Here is a 14,064-nt window from a genome sequence, read left to right on the forward strand (position 1 = left end):
ACTAATTCTTTCCGTTTTCCTTCTTTGGTTCACATCCACGCATCCTCAGCTGTTTTGTGCTATTTAATCTCCTCCAAGTCAGGAGACGACACCAAGGAGGCTGTGGCACAGCAGCGCTGTTAACCAGGGATAATTGTGGGGAGTGGGCAGGCAGAGAGACAAACAACAAAGTGCAACAGCTTTGCCAGCGGAGAGCAGGGGTATCAGCAAAGGTGCCACCTCTGCCAGTCAGGTTTTTCCAGGCTGAACCAGGCTTTTTCAGAGCTTAGCACAAAAACAGGGTTAGAAGCAAAAAAAAACCCAACCAACCCAAACCTTAAAACAGTTCTGAAGAAATGAATGCTCTCGGGAGGCACGGTGGGCCATTTCTAAACCAAGAGCTAACTTTTTCAAAGAGCTTTTGTTAATAAGTATCGCCTTCATTAGTGGAAACAACACACCCAGGGGCAGGGAGGGCAGGACACTGCAAGAAGAGCTCGCCTGGATGATGCGGCAGGCTGCAGCCCTGACACGCGCACGCAGGCAGGCTGGTGCACAGCAAGGCACATGCTCGTTTCCTCCTCTGCTGCATCAGCACCTGCCTCTGCAGCATGGACCACTGGCCGGACCCCCACCCACTCCTGCCACAGGGCAGACAAACCGTGCAGAGTGGCACCGAGCAGGTACAGCTATGCGAAGCGCCATGCCATTCCTTCACACGCCTGTCCATCCACAGCCACGCGCAGGCGGCCAGCCCAGGTGCAGAGACGGTGCTTCCTCCTCCCAGGACACCTGCTGCTCCAAAAGCCCCAGTTAAAAGGTTTTCCAAGCACTGTGACCGGGCATGGACACTCATGGCCTATAGTGACACAGAAACAGAAAGCCTGTTAGCATCAGGCAGTTCCGGGCATTTTACTGAGACTTTTATGCTGTCTTGGAGACCAGCCCCCTGCCCCATCCCCACCCTGGGGATGATGCCTGGGGAGTGCAGCAACCCACAAATGAGAATAGGCAGTGGCTGTGCAGGGATGGAGTCAGCCACTTCCTATGCAACTCCTTTGAGTTCATGCTTGATACAGTATTTCTCATGTGCTTGTAAGCCTGCCTCAGCCAGCCCTCCGTGTGTTGCATCCATCTCTTAGGAGAGAAGCAGGACCTCCGTGCCACTTTGCAAATGTTGTCCCATTGTTCTTGCCATTTGAGGGAGGGGAAAATAATGCCTCTTACTGCCCCCTGCACTCTCCCTCCAAAAATGCAGCTGCCTAAAGCCCTCCTCAGGCAGGGGCTCAGCATGGAAAATTTTAGCCCCAGAGGTGAATGTCTCAGAAAGTTATAGGGAAATGAAAGCAAAAGGGATTGATTGGAAACTGGTTTGTGACCTCAATGCCGGTGGTTGCTACTAAAGCCCAGAGCAGGGGATTGCTTGTGACAGGGCGAAGCAATCTTCCTTGCACTACTCACAAAAATTAATTAAAGACCTTGGAAATTTTGATTTATAGATCATATATTCCCAACAAGCATGTATTTATTATTATACATCGGAAAACACCCATACAGATGAGGCATTGCTAAACTAGGGCTGTCAGGTATTTATTTCTGCAGTCACTAAAAGAAAAGTTATTAAACTATCCAAAGGCAGCCTTCAAAAGCAAGAAAAATAAATTCCAAATCAGTTTAAATGAATGAATTCATAATAATCACTGCTAAAGTATCAAGTGATCAATCTCCGTCTCCACTGCCTTCTAATCCTGAATATTAAACGGGGAAAGCACAAAGCACAGTGCAAAGCCCCGGGTGCCTGGGCACAGGGACACATCTGGAGCCAGCCCACCCCCACGCAAGGAGCGCCCACTGCTGCGCCTCTGCCCTGGGTGGGCAGCCGACGGTCCCCACTTCCAGAAGACTTTCTCTTTGGATCTTGGCAATACAGAGAAGCACAGAATAACTGAGGTGGGAAGGGGCTGTGGGCAGGCTTGGATGAGGCTGCTCGGGGCCGTGGCCAGCTGAGGTTTGAGGGGTTCCACTCCTGGAGATCGCACAGCCTCTCTGGTCTTCCATGCCCATGTTCAACCACCCCCACGGGGAAAAAAGACTTCCTAGCACATCTTCTTATTTTCCTGTGACTCCTGGCATCATCCCCTTTTGCGTGCCTTGAGCAACGAGTGGGGTGGTAGGCAGTGCTGATATGGTGAAGGCCAGTGCTGTGCCTCACATGGTGAGGGTCTTCAGGGTGTCATTTCTGATTTCCAGCAGTGGGAAGATGAGAGTTGTCTCTGACACCTGAAGTGCTCCTGAAATGTCCTCTCCTGAGTAGCATCTTCCCACCCACAAGTGCACGGTTCATGGTGGGTGGGGGGAGCCCCTCCTTCACTCAGGGCCAGACAGGGCTTTCACCACTGAGGGCCCAGGGGCCACCATTTAATTGACACCAAAAAAAAAGAAGTGGCTGGGGTATGTTTCTGAAGGAAAGGTATATTTCAAAAGGAAGCAGCAGGCAAAATCAGCTCCCTTCTTCCCCTTTCTGCTCTCCAGAGGGGAGTGAAGCAAACATTTTGGACAGGTAGTGTAGAGGAAGGGAAAGAAATTAGGAGACGTGCCGATCAACAGGACGTGCTGTGTCGGACTGTGCTCTGCCAGCCTGGGGCTTGCTTGCAGACCCCTGAGACCATGCAGGGAGTTATTAATGATCACCTGGCAATTCCATTAATTGCGTGTTAAATCTGTCCTGTGTTGTACGAACTGCATCAACATTAAGAAGCAATGTGTGAGGTATAAGCAGTAGTACTCAGCAGTAGGAAATTGTTTTCTCCTCTGCTTTCCCCACTCTTTCCAGAGAGGTGGTAAAGCAGGAGGCCACTGATGGAGGGTGAAGCAGCTCTCACTTCCCGTGAGCTGGGGTCAGAAAACAGATGTGGGATGCCCCAGAGCTGTGCACTTGCAGCTTTATGGCACCACAGAGGTGCCACCTCCTCCGGCCATGAGCATGCCTGGCTTTGCCAAGCTAGCATGGAGCTAGTGGATAACGGCAGCTATGGATCATAATACGTTTTCCCAGTGAAAGCAATTTTGCTGAATTTAGACTCTTTAATTTTAGCAATACTCATCAGTGTCTCTTCATCCTGATTACAATGTTTGTCTCCAAAAGCAGTTTCCACAGAAGTGCTGATTAATGTTATCACACCAACAAGCTGATGAACAGAAACGAAAACACTCTGGAGAAAAGTTGTCAAAATCCCATCACCCTGACATGACTGCAGGAGCAAGGGAGCCCCTGAGCCACAGTCCTCCTCCCACAGGATGGAAAACTCCTCCCTAATCCCAGAGGGCCAAAAGTGACCTCTGGGTTTCCCAGGACGACGAACACCTTCAGGCAAAATTCTGCGGCCAAGCTTTCTTCAGGCAAAGTGCCACTTTTATCCTGGCAGCCCCATTGGCCTGGGTGCGTCTGGTCACGGTTTCATGGCAGGGAAAGAAACCAAGAGATGGGATCCCCTGTCTGTGCAGGGCATAGGAGTGTCAGGCCGTGAGCAAAGTGTAGAGCAAAGGAATTTCTGAAATTTGCAATATTCAGCCATTCAGGGCTCCAAATTCCCCTCCGGCTGCAGAATGGGTGGCAGAGCTATGCTGGTGACATTCAGTCATGGCTGGATGAGACCTGCCCTCAGGTGCCCGCTCCCAGGTGGTTTGCTGTGACGGGAAGCTCCCTTCTCTCTGCCTCTCTCTTCCCTCCATCCAGCATAAGACTGTGAACATTCTGAAACCTTCAGCTGCTGTGTTGCTACACTTCTGTCACGTTTGGTCATGTTTTCTGGGACAGATGAATTTTTTTGGCAGAAGTTGTTGCACATGCCACCTGTTTCACTGGTGAAAACAAGAACTGCTTTTCCTAACTGCGTTATAGCCCTGCCTCGAAACCCCGCAGAGTAAGACCTTTCTGTTTGCAGTCCCCCCATACCTGCAGTAACAGACAGGCTTTGCCCTCGAAAGCCACAGAGACACGTGGAAGAAGCAAAGACTCATCATTTCTGTTTTGCACAGGGATGAACCAGGACACAGAAAGGCCAGATGGGACCCCCAGCTTCTGCTTGGAAGCCAGGCTCCCAGCTGCTAATGCAGCGATGGGCTGGTTTCCGCAGGAGACGGTCCACAGCGCGGCAGCTGCCCTTGCCCTGCACGGCCCTCCTGCGCCGCTGTGCCAGGGGCCGGGGCTGCGAGCAAGGCTCGGTTTGCAGCAGAGGCAGCGAGCTGCACTAAGCTAGCAATGCAGCAGAAAAAGCATGTGACGGAGAACTTTCCCCTTTTGCATCAAGCACAGGTTGAGAACACTACCTTTCATTACCCAGACTCGCACAATTTAGGAGAGCAGGGCGATGTTTGGGCAACAGACAGGAGCATCAGCCAGGAAGGAGGCAAAGTGGCCTAGACCCCACTGGTAGTTAGGGAGGAAAAGAAAGGATGGTGCTTCTCTTCAGACCACCGAGGGGCAGCTGGAGAAAACTCCCGTGCACCGTACAACCAGCATCTCCTGTTTTCCAGGACCCACTGCAGGTCCGAACTTCTGCTCCCAGACTCATCTTTTGATGGCATGTTTGGAGATCTCCCTTGACAATCAGGATGGGAAAATCAGAAACAAAGGGGATGTTCTATGCAGAATGTTCCTTCACTGGTAACCCAGTGTGCTGTCCTTTGCAGACTGTTTGTCTCTGAGCTATTGTACAGAGGTTTCTTGGCTTCCCTCGCATAGTTTCCGTGGTGCACTGGGTGCATTTGGAGCATATTGTGTTACATAAAGCAGCTCATTTTAACGTTGCATGAATTGTGCCATCACCTCCCTGCCCTCTGCTTCAGGCACACAGGCTATGTGATATGTATGAGAGGTGTGACTGCCACAGTGAACTCTGTGAAGACTCATATGGCTTTTATCAAGCAAGAGACAGTGCTATGAGTATTGGGCCTGATCCTGATCAGGTGTAAACTGCTGCAGACACTCACACCAGGATGTTTCCAGGAAAACAAATAAATCAAGAAAAAAAGGCAAAAGGGTTTTTTTTCTTCTTTCTTGGCAACAAGCAGTTCATTTTTTCCAGCTGCGGTTTTCAAGTTTTAGAGGACAACCCAAATATTTTCACTGAAAACAAAACTTTCAGGGAAACCCTCTGTCTCTTTTACTCTATTTCCAAAGGCAAAACCCTCCTTTCAACAAAATTGTGACCAGTGTTAAGACACTGCCTGGATCCTCTGCTTGCTTCTGCTGACTGGGAATCCGGCTTGTTGAGACCTGAGGTTTCTAGCAGAGAATTTCAAAATTCTCATCTCTCTGATGTTCTAAATAAACGTAGGCAGCTATCTGAGCCTTACGTCTACCCTAGCCAAAATATTGTTCATTCCAAGTGGATTTGCTCCGTTATAAATTGTCTACAAATAATTTAAAAAATGACAGTGTTTCTTAAATTATCTTATCAAGCTCTTTAAATATTGAAATGCATCAAATATTAATGCTTGGCAATTCAGGGTATCCTTACTCCTGGTTACTGCGGTATTCTGATCAGCACTAGGACCGCGTTCTGCCAGCCCCAGGACCTGAAGAGTTGGCAGGAGCTAAGGGAAGGGTCGCGTGCAGTGCCCACGGGTGCTCGGCCCCCGGGTGTTCTTTGCAGGAGGGAAATGTGGCAGCCCAAGAAGCTGGGACAGTTTCGGCAGGAGTGGAGCGGGCTGGTTAGCAGGCACAAGCCCAGCCAGGAGCAGGCGCCTGATGGTGCATGCAGTGCCTGAGCACGCTGCTGACAGCATGCACCGTCTCCCAGCCCCGCCGTGCAGGTCCAGGGTGAGCTGGTGTCAACAGGGTCCCACGGTCCCCGCCACAGAAACCCAGTGCTCGTGGGCTTTTCGGTTCCAGTCTGGCCATAGAGCCCTGAAGTGCCTCAAGCTACATGCAAATCGGAGCCCATGTGGCTGCCTCTGAATTTAGGAATGTCACAGGGACCGGGCTGCTGCAATCCTCAGCTCTTCAGCCTCAGAGGTGGCTCCATGAGAAGGCAGGAAAGTGTGCGATGAAAAAAAGCACATGTGGATTTTGCCTGTCAGGGATGGAGAAGGTACACCTGTAGAAACCTGAGTCCAAATGAACACAGCTGGTATCAGACCAGCTCCTCCTTCTCTTCCAGCAGAAACACCAGGACAAAATTCAAGTCCTCTCTTTTGGAAGCCAAGGAGAAGGTCCGATTTAGCTGGCTGAAGTATCTCATTTCTTGTGGCCCTAACAACAAAGCTGACCAGAATACTGCAGCAACCAGGACTAAGGATACCCTGAATTGCCAAATGAGAGCTGATAAGCCATTTCGAATGCACGTTCCCAGGCTGGTGTCCAGCAAACGGGAGGTGGGGGGATGAGGCAGGCTGCCCGACTGCCGTATTCACTGCTCCCATCCCGGAACTGGGATTTTTCAGGGCTTGTCCACCAGCATGGTACCTGCGTGGCAGATTGCCCCAAACTCCAGTCCCTGGCAATGCCTCAGGGCTCACAGCCAGGCAGACAAGTTGGCAGGGGATCAGCAAGAGAGTTTTGATGGATTCCCTCTTTCCTTACCCCCACCCCAGCTCAGCCCACCGTGTGGTACTGGAGATTCAGCAAAATCAACATGTTCTTCTGGAACATTTCTACTTTGACTGATCAGGAGAGTTTCTAACAGAAAAATGTTCCACTGGAAAATTTCTGACCAGCACTAATTAGCATTTTTTCTATTAGCTTTGTCCTGAAGGCACAGTAATTTATGCCTTGGCGAAATAAACAATCACTTAATGATCACAAAGAATTGGACACTCCCCAGGTTTGAGGCGTACTTGCTTACCCTAAACCAAAAAAGTCTTATTCCCTTTCCAAGCTTTACATACTTAACACAAGGAAAGAATGGCTGCCTGACTTTCTTGTGCTTTACCTGGATACAGGCCCAACTGCATTTTAATCACTTTGCTTTAAAAACAGGAGGAAATAGTGGATTTACACTTGCAGCGCACTAAGGTTCAAATGACACTGGAGACAAGCCATGTACGTGGAACGAGAGATGGACCACGCTCAGAGAGATTGCAAGATAGTCACAAAAAACAACAGGAAGACAAAAAATGACCTGGGTACCCTAGGAGTTCAGCTTTCCTTGCTGTTCCTCTGCCATATATCCTAAACTCCATTTCTCACTGAATCACGGGGTTATTTAGGCTGTGAGGGACCTCTGGAGGTCCAGCCCCTGCTCCAAGCTGGGCTGACGCCCATGTTAGCTCAGGTTGCTCGGAGCTGTGTCCAGCCTCCACAGCACGTGATGCTACATAAATGCACCTGAGCAGCACATCTGAACATGCTGAAGGCATCAGCTGCAGTCTGCCCCTCCATGCTTTCTCCCCAGCAAGCCTTCATTCAGAGCCCTGTATGAGCCAAATGCAGGATAACAGATCCCTGGTGGCCTTTGGGAAACGGCTGCGGATGCCAGGCATATGGTGCAGCTTTTGTTACACAGCTACAGGGTCTCCCAGGAAAGCAGGCAGCTATATTTAAATCTCTCATGTGAAATTTGCATTGATATTCATAAAAGACACTATGGCACCTCTTTGGCGGCTTGAAACTGCAGCATGCAGCAGGGGAAAGCACCAGCAGCTCTGAAGACCAAGGACCCATTTTGTCCCAAGGCTACAGGCTGTGACAGGCACAGGATGGACAGCACGAGAGGCCAAGCAGAGCTGCCGATGTCCTGCATGTGTCCCACTGCCAAGGGTGGTCCTTCTCCCCCGTCCTGCTTGATTTTGGGAGGAGAAGACCAGTCAGCGGCACAAAGAGAAGAAACGAAGAATGGATGGGGAAAAGAGCCGCACCAAGTTATGCAGAAAGAAGCCTCTGAGTGAGGAATTTCTGGCTGCAAGAGAAGGCCACCTGTTAATGAAGTGTTGCCATCCACAGGTTCTCATCGGTTGCTCACACCTGCCGTTGTTTTCCACATTTCCTTTGTGGAAAGCAGGACATAAGCAATGAATGGAAGCAACAGCCTTGCTTTCCTTAGCCCACCTCGGTTAGGCCTAAGACTTCTTAGGAGCAAAACATGGAAGTCAAGAGGCCTGTGAAGCACAAATACGCTCATATGTTAGTGCCAAATCTTGTTTGGTTTTTATGCTGCTTTGTGGCAGCTTCATGTCCATATCTGGACAACCTGGTAAAGCATAGAACCACATGGATAACACCAGGGAAGCAAAAAGTATTATTCAATATTTAAAATTAAGCAGGAATTCAAATGCTTTGCTGAATCGTATTCTTCTTTGTACCAGAGCATAGACCTCTCGACTCACCAAGCCTGCCTGACAGGCAAGAGCAGCATATATTCCTGTCCAAGCAGCCCCCCGGGATGAGCTTGGCCCCTGTTCTGGAAAGGCTGGAGAAACCCCAGGATAGATTTTCAGAAAGGATTTTTCTCTTCCCATTGCCTGCCACCACCCAAACAACAGGCACCGATCATTTGGCTGGGGGCTGGAAACCGGAGGGTCCCCTTCCCACTTACTCCTCGCTTGCAAGGGATCCCTCTGCTGCCCGTTCCTGCTTCCACGGGCCTTCTGCTCGCCCTGGGCTGCAGGAGTGTGCGCCCGGGGTGGCTGCCTTTGTGCTGGGTGCTGGGTGGGTGCTAGGAGTCTCACGGGACCCCCACCGATACGCACACATCCCCTCCAGTTTCTGAAGGCTGACGGCAGGAGCCAAATATGCCATTTGAAGCATATTTGTATTTCTGGTTGGGCAATTTGTAACATAATAATGGAATAACGTAGTTTATCGTTAATTGTAGAAGTCGAGCTGGTGAGCCCTTAAAAAACTTCTATTCTGCCAAGTGTTCAACAGATGTTTAGGAAAAATCTCAGTCAAGGTCATTCGTGTGTGGGAATATACAAGGAATTTCCTTCTTCTGCAGTGCATCAAAAACACCAAGTCTGAGGATGACGTTTTCAACACAAGTGGCCCAAGTATGGACACCTACATTCAGCCTTAGGCATCAAAGTGCCTGAATACGTGTCTCACCAGTTTTCCTCTATCCGGGGAGCCCAGCCTGGAGCAATCAATCAGGTCCCTAAAACCTCCCTTACCCCTAGTTGCAATTATAACATAAAATACTAATGACATTACACTTAGTCTTGCCCTTTCACCAGAGCCCTTAACATTCCCACTGGCACAGCAGAGATAACAAAGGGCAGAGTTAAGGTTAATTATACGACCACTTTCCTGACCTGTGACCCAGGGCTGCCCATGCCCATTTTTGCCCTTTATCGGCCCTTTCTGGAACAGAAGCCTAGGAAGTATGGAAGGTAGGAAGGAGAATGAGGAGTGTTTTATTCATAAATAAATCTGCAAAGAGCTTCCAAACTGCAGCTTCCACTCCTCAGTGTTTCAGGCATGTCCCACGGTGGCTACTGTAATATCAGAGGAATGCTTACTCCTGCTACTGCTGCTAATCTGGGAGCAGTCACGTGGCTCGGCTGCAAGCTCTCTCTCTCCAAAAATTTGACTCCTAACCTTCCCTTGCTACAGACATGATGTATATTGCCTTGACATGCTTCCAAGTAGCAAACGTTCAAAACCCTGACCTATAAGCAAAAAAAGCAAAGGGAAAAAAAAAAAAAAAAAAGAAAGATATTTCTGAGAACAAAATTATGTGAGCCTGCAGGAAAGGGAGAAGAGAAATCCACCTTGGTCACTTCTGTCTGCCCTCACCTAGGAATGACTTTGGAAAAAAAGATAGCAAAATGTTACTATGGGGAGAAGGAAAAAAAGAAAAGGTGTTCTAAGGTGCAAATCAAAAAGAAAGGGAGCCAGCAGAAAAGACCATTATTTATTTATTTTCACTCATTTATGTGTCAGATGAAGCTGAAAGCTGCCAGATAGCTTCTTTTCGACAGCTTGAAGTTACTGTTGTGAACAGATCCATGTATGGAAGCAAAAGCAGAAAAGCATAGATAAGCTGAGATCCAGCTATGCAAACCATCTTTAGAGACACTTAAAGGACAAGCACTCCAGCTCCTTTCTTTCTGGTAAATTTAGAGTCACTATCATATGAGCTTTATTCCATTCTGCTTTACCCACAACTGCTGAGACTCGGCTGGGGTAAGTGAAAAGCAATTCAAGCATGTCTTGGGAACACCTAGGTATTTGGTTAGACTGACATCCTGAGAAAAGCCGTAAATCTGGGGTGATGGGATGACTCCAACAGCTGGATAGCAGTTAAGCTCTCTTGAGTAGGGAACGTGACATATAACAGCTTTGCCACTGGAGGGACAGAAACTCTCCAAGTGCCTGAAAGGCAAGAAAAAAAAGGTTGGAAAACAAGCATTTGTTTTATCACTCATAGACTGGATTTACGGGCTGACTGGTGGTAGAGCTTCAGCGGACAGAGGGGCAGGAGGGATGGGTGGTGGTTGCCAGTGCCTGCGTCTTTTTGTCTTTCTATTTAGAAAAAAGTCATAAAACCAGTCGAGGGCTTTTTCTTCTCCGGCCTGCCCTACTTTCGTTCTGAGCAACATGCCTCATTTGGGTTGAGCTGACTGGACATTAGGAAGAGCTTGTTGTAAGTGACTGTTGTTTTTCTTGGCACTTGACGGCGGTTTCTTAATGTTTCTCTGTAGATTTGAGGTTGATTACATCCTGTGCAAGGATTTTTGGTACAGTTTTAACTGCCATTACAGTGTTGTGAAAGTCGACCCCAGCAACAACAGCTGTGTGCTATTGTGAATATTTTCAAAGCACTGAAGTAACAGCTCTCCTTCAAACCAGCACTGAAACCGTTAGCTCTGCGAACCGGGCACTGTAAAACAGCCGAGTACGCTCTTGGCAGAAAGGCTTTCTCCACGGAAGTGTTTTGTCATAAAGAACACAGGAAAAGCTTTTAGTAGCCTTGGCTTAAATCTTGTTGGTTTGCAGTGGCACAGTTAAAGTGAGATTTCTCTTTAAATGCATTTGGGTAACAGCTCGTGTGCTTTCAGGTGTTATAATATGATATTCATGCTCCCACTGCAAAGTGTTAGGTAAAGCTTTCTCGGTTTTCAGGTGGTTAATAACTGGAAAAAATATTAGAGCAGGTGAAGTGAAATTTTACAGAAAGAACTGAAAATAATATTGGGAATATGACTGAAATGGTAGAAGATTTCCAGAGATATGAAGGATGATTGTAAAGGGAAATTACTAGACCACAAAAGTCAGAAACATTTCCATTCATGAATGAAAATGCTTTCCCTTGTCCTTACATAAGAACAACATAATGGAAGCATTCCCTTGTAACTCTATAGTGAAGCCCGCAGTGGAGGGGGCCCGCGCATACAGCCCTCATTTCCCCTTATTTAGCTAGCATTTTCATGGATATTCCCACCTTCCTCGTTTTTATACTCACTGAACTACAAATCTTCCCTTTGCCTGGTTTCCTCTCAAGTGCTGGAGAAAAAAATGCTGAAAATTAAACTGCAGCTGAAATTTGTCTGTGCCTTGCAAACCCTGGGTTTTTTTGAGAGGTGCCTTTTAAATACATATCACATGTCTAGCTAGGACAGAAATTAATCTTTAAGTAATTGGGGTCAATTGATAACATTGAGCCATTAACAAAGAAACCTTTTTGCTGTTACTGCTATGAAAGAACACTTCTGAATTTCACACTTAGGCAGATTGCTTCTATTTTATGTTGGGTATGGTCCTGTTCTATAGGTTGCTGTGAGCCTGCTGACAGAGGAAAGCTTTTCCCCAGTTTTCCTCCCTTTTTTTTTTCTTTTTCCCTGTCCCTTGTCCCTTCGAGGCTATGTGCTCCCCTTCCCCCACAGACAAAGACCAGCTGATGTGCGTGGTCCCTGCGCAAGGTATTACCCACAGTTGTGCTGAGCAGATTGGGACAAGGATGGCAGGATGGAGCTGGGTGAGCTGGGACCCGTTTAATTTGACCCTCCATAAAGGGCCTGAGGCAGTGGGCAAAGCCCTGGGGCCAGGAGCCATCACTCGGTCCTCAGCCCCAGAGCAGACTGTCCTTTCTGCCCCCTCCGTCCATCCCCTTATCAGAAACATTTTCAGGCAGGCTGCGTTATCACTGATGTTTATCATTATCGTCGATGATGATTGTTGTTGTTGTTGTTGTTATTATTATTATTATACTAGCTATTATTAATATTTACTATTGATTCATCACAAGTATTGCTAGTGCTTGTTGGTCCCTTGTGCAAGGCTGATGGGATCTCCTTCGGACCCCTTAGATGTTAATATAGTCATATAAAGCATCAGCAACAGTATCACTCACATCTTTTATAAGTGACTATCCGTTACGAGCGCTGCAGTCTCGAGCCCCCGCCGCAAGGCCCTGCCACACGCCCGCTGTGCTGGCGCACAGGGAGCAGGGGAAGGGGAGCTCTGCCCCAGCCAGCGGGGCTGCCCAGCCCAGAGGGCAGAGGGAGCCCAGCAAAGGCCACCGAGCTCAGCGCCCGTCCTCACCAGCCGCAGGCAAGGGTACAGCCACCCTCACTCTGGTGGCACCTGCGGCGAGCAGCAATACGCTGTGTGTCTCCTGTGAGGAGCCAAAGGCACAGGACTGCTGGGCACGCTGGTGGCTTGTGTTCCTAAATCTTAGTGGTTTTCAAAAAAACAAACAAACCAAAAAAACCCAAAAAAACCCCGACACACTTTGTTTTCAGACATCAGGTCTGAAAAATTCTTCACAGCAGACAACTGGTGGCTGAATTCAGACTTTCCTGTGAGAAGGCAAGCCGTGCTGGTGGTTTATAGTGTGCCCAAGAAGAGAGCAGCTTCAAAATAAATCACAGGGAGGAGAGCTACACCGTGAAGTCATGCAGCGGGGATTTTGCAAACTGTCTCTGGCCTGAAGTAAGGCCGCTGTGTATCCCCCTCCTTCAGACAGCTTCAGTATTTTTCTGGTGGCTCCTGAGGGATGGAGTTTGGACACTGTCTCTGTCTTTTCTCTAGTAAGACCGAAGTCTGGAGCAGCTTCTGGGGACAGGCCGACAGACTGACCCGCTGCCCTGGCCACACACATTTCATTGCCTGTGTTCCAGTGAGATGGGCTTTATGTGACAGCCCTGCCTGTTGCCAGTCTAGAAACCTGCAGACCCACTCCCCAAATCTGGTTTGCCCAAGGAACTGAGGCCTGAAGAATATGATACTCCAAAAAAATCTGAAAATGGGTAGCTGTTGTCTTTGGGTTTCCTGCTCCCAAAACATCAGCTTCCTTGTCTTGCCTTTCCTCCTTCAGGGGGAGAGACAGTGACCTGCCTGGGGAGGGTCTCACCAGAGGACTCACAGGGACAGGCAGTTTTCCAGAAGGAAGGACATTTTAGGAAAAGTCAGTGTTTGCAGGCTGCAAGCACATGTAAGTGCTGCAGCACGGTGCTCGCTGCTCGCCATCTCCGGCGTAGCCGCACACTTACCTCCAGTACCTTCAGTGCACACGTGGCCATGAGCCTTCTGAACAGGAGCAGAACTTCAGATGGGAAGTGAAAAGAGCCTGTGTTCTAGAGGAACTGTGCTGCCATGTTTGTTTCACTGTGTTGAACCCTGGGCCACCCCACCTCCCAAACCTTTTCCTCTTTATGAAAGTTTTGTGCATAATAGCTGACCTCATAGCCTGGAGAGAGGGCTTAATAGCCCTGATGGCCTCAGGTGGTCTAAATCCAACTGTCATTTTTGGCCACTTACAGGCATGAAGTACTCCTAAATTTCCATCCCATGATACCAGTTACCTTTAAAACCAAGCTAGAGTCTAGCTCGTACAAAACAGCTCAGGATGATAGTAGGTTTGCAGGCACTCAGAACCTCACTAGCAAACCAAACCATGTTGCTGCTGATATGTGCCCTCACGGGCCGAACCCCGGTACTGAGGTTTGCAGACCAGGCATTTGGCCAGTGAGAAAGCCTCTTACAAACGCAGGGAAAAATAATCCAAATTCAGAGTTGCACGCCTTGGCCTGAACAGCTGGGGTATAGAGGTGCCCCGGGTGTTTTCCCTAGCGGTCGGCAAGACGTGCCAGCGGGCGCAGCGTGTTGGCTGTGCCTCAGGCAGGCCCCAGCCGCCAGGCTCC

This window comes from Falco cherrug, chromosome 6 (genome assembly GCF_023634085.1).
Source record: "Falco cherrug isolate bFalChe1 chromosome 6, bFalChe1.pri, whole genome shotgun sequence".
In the NCBI taxonomy this organism is placed as follows: domain Eukaryota; kingdom Metazoa; phylum Chordata; class Aves; order Falconiformes; family Falconidae; genus Falco; species Falco cherrug.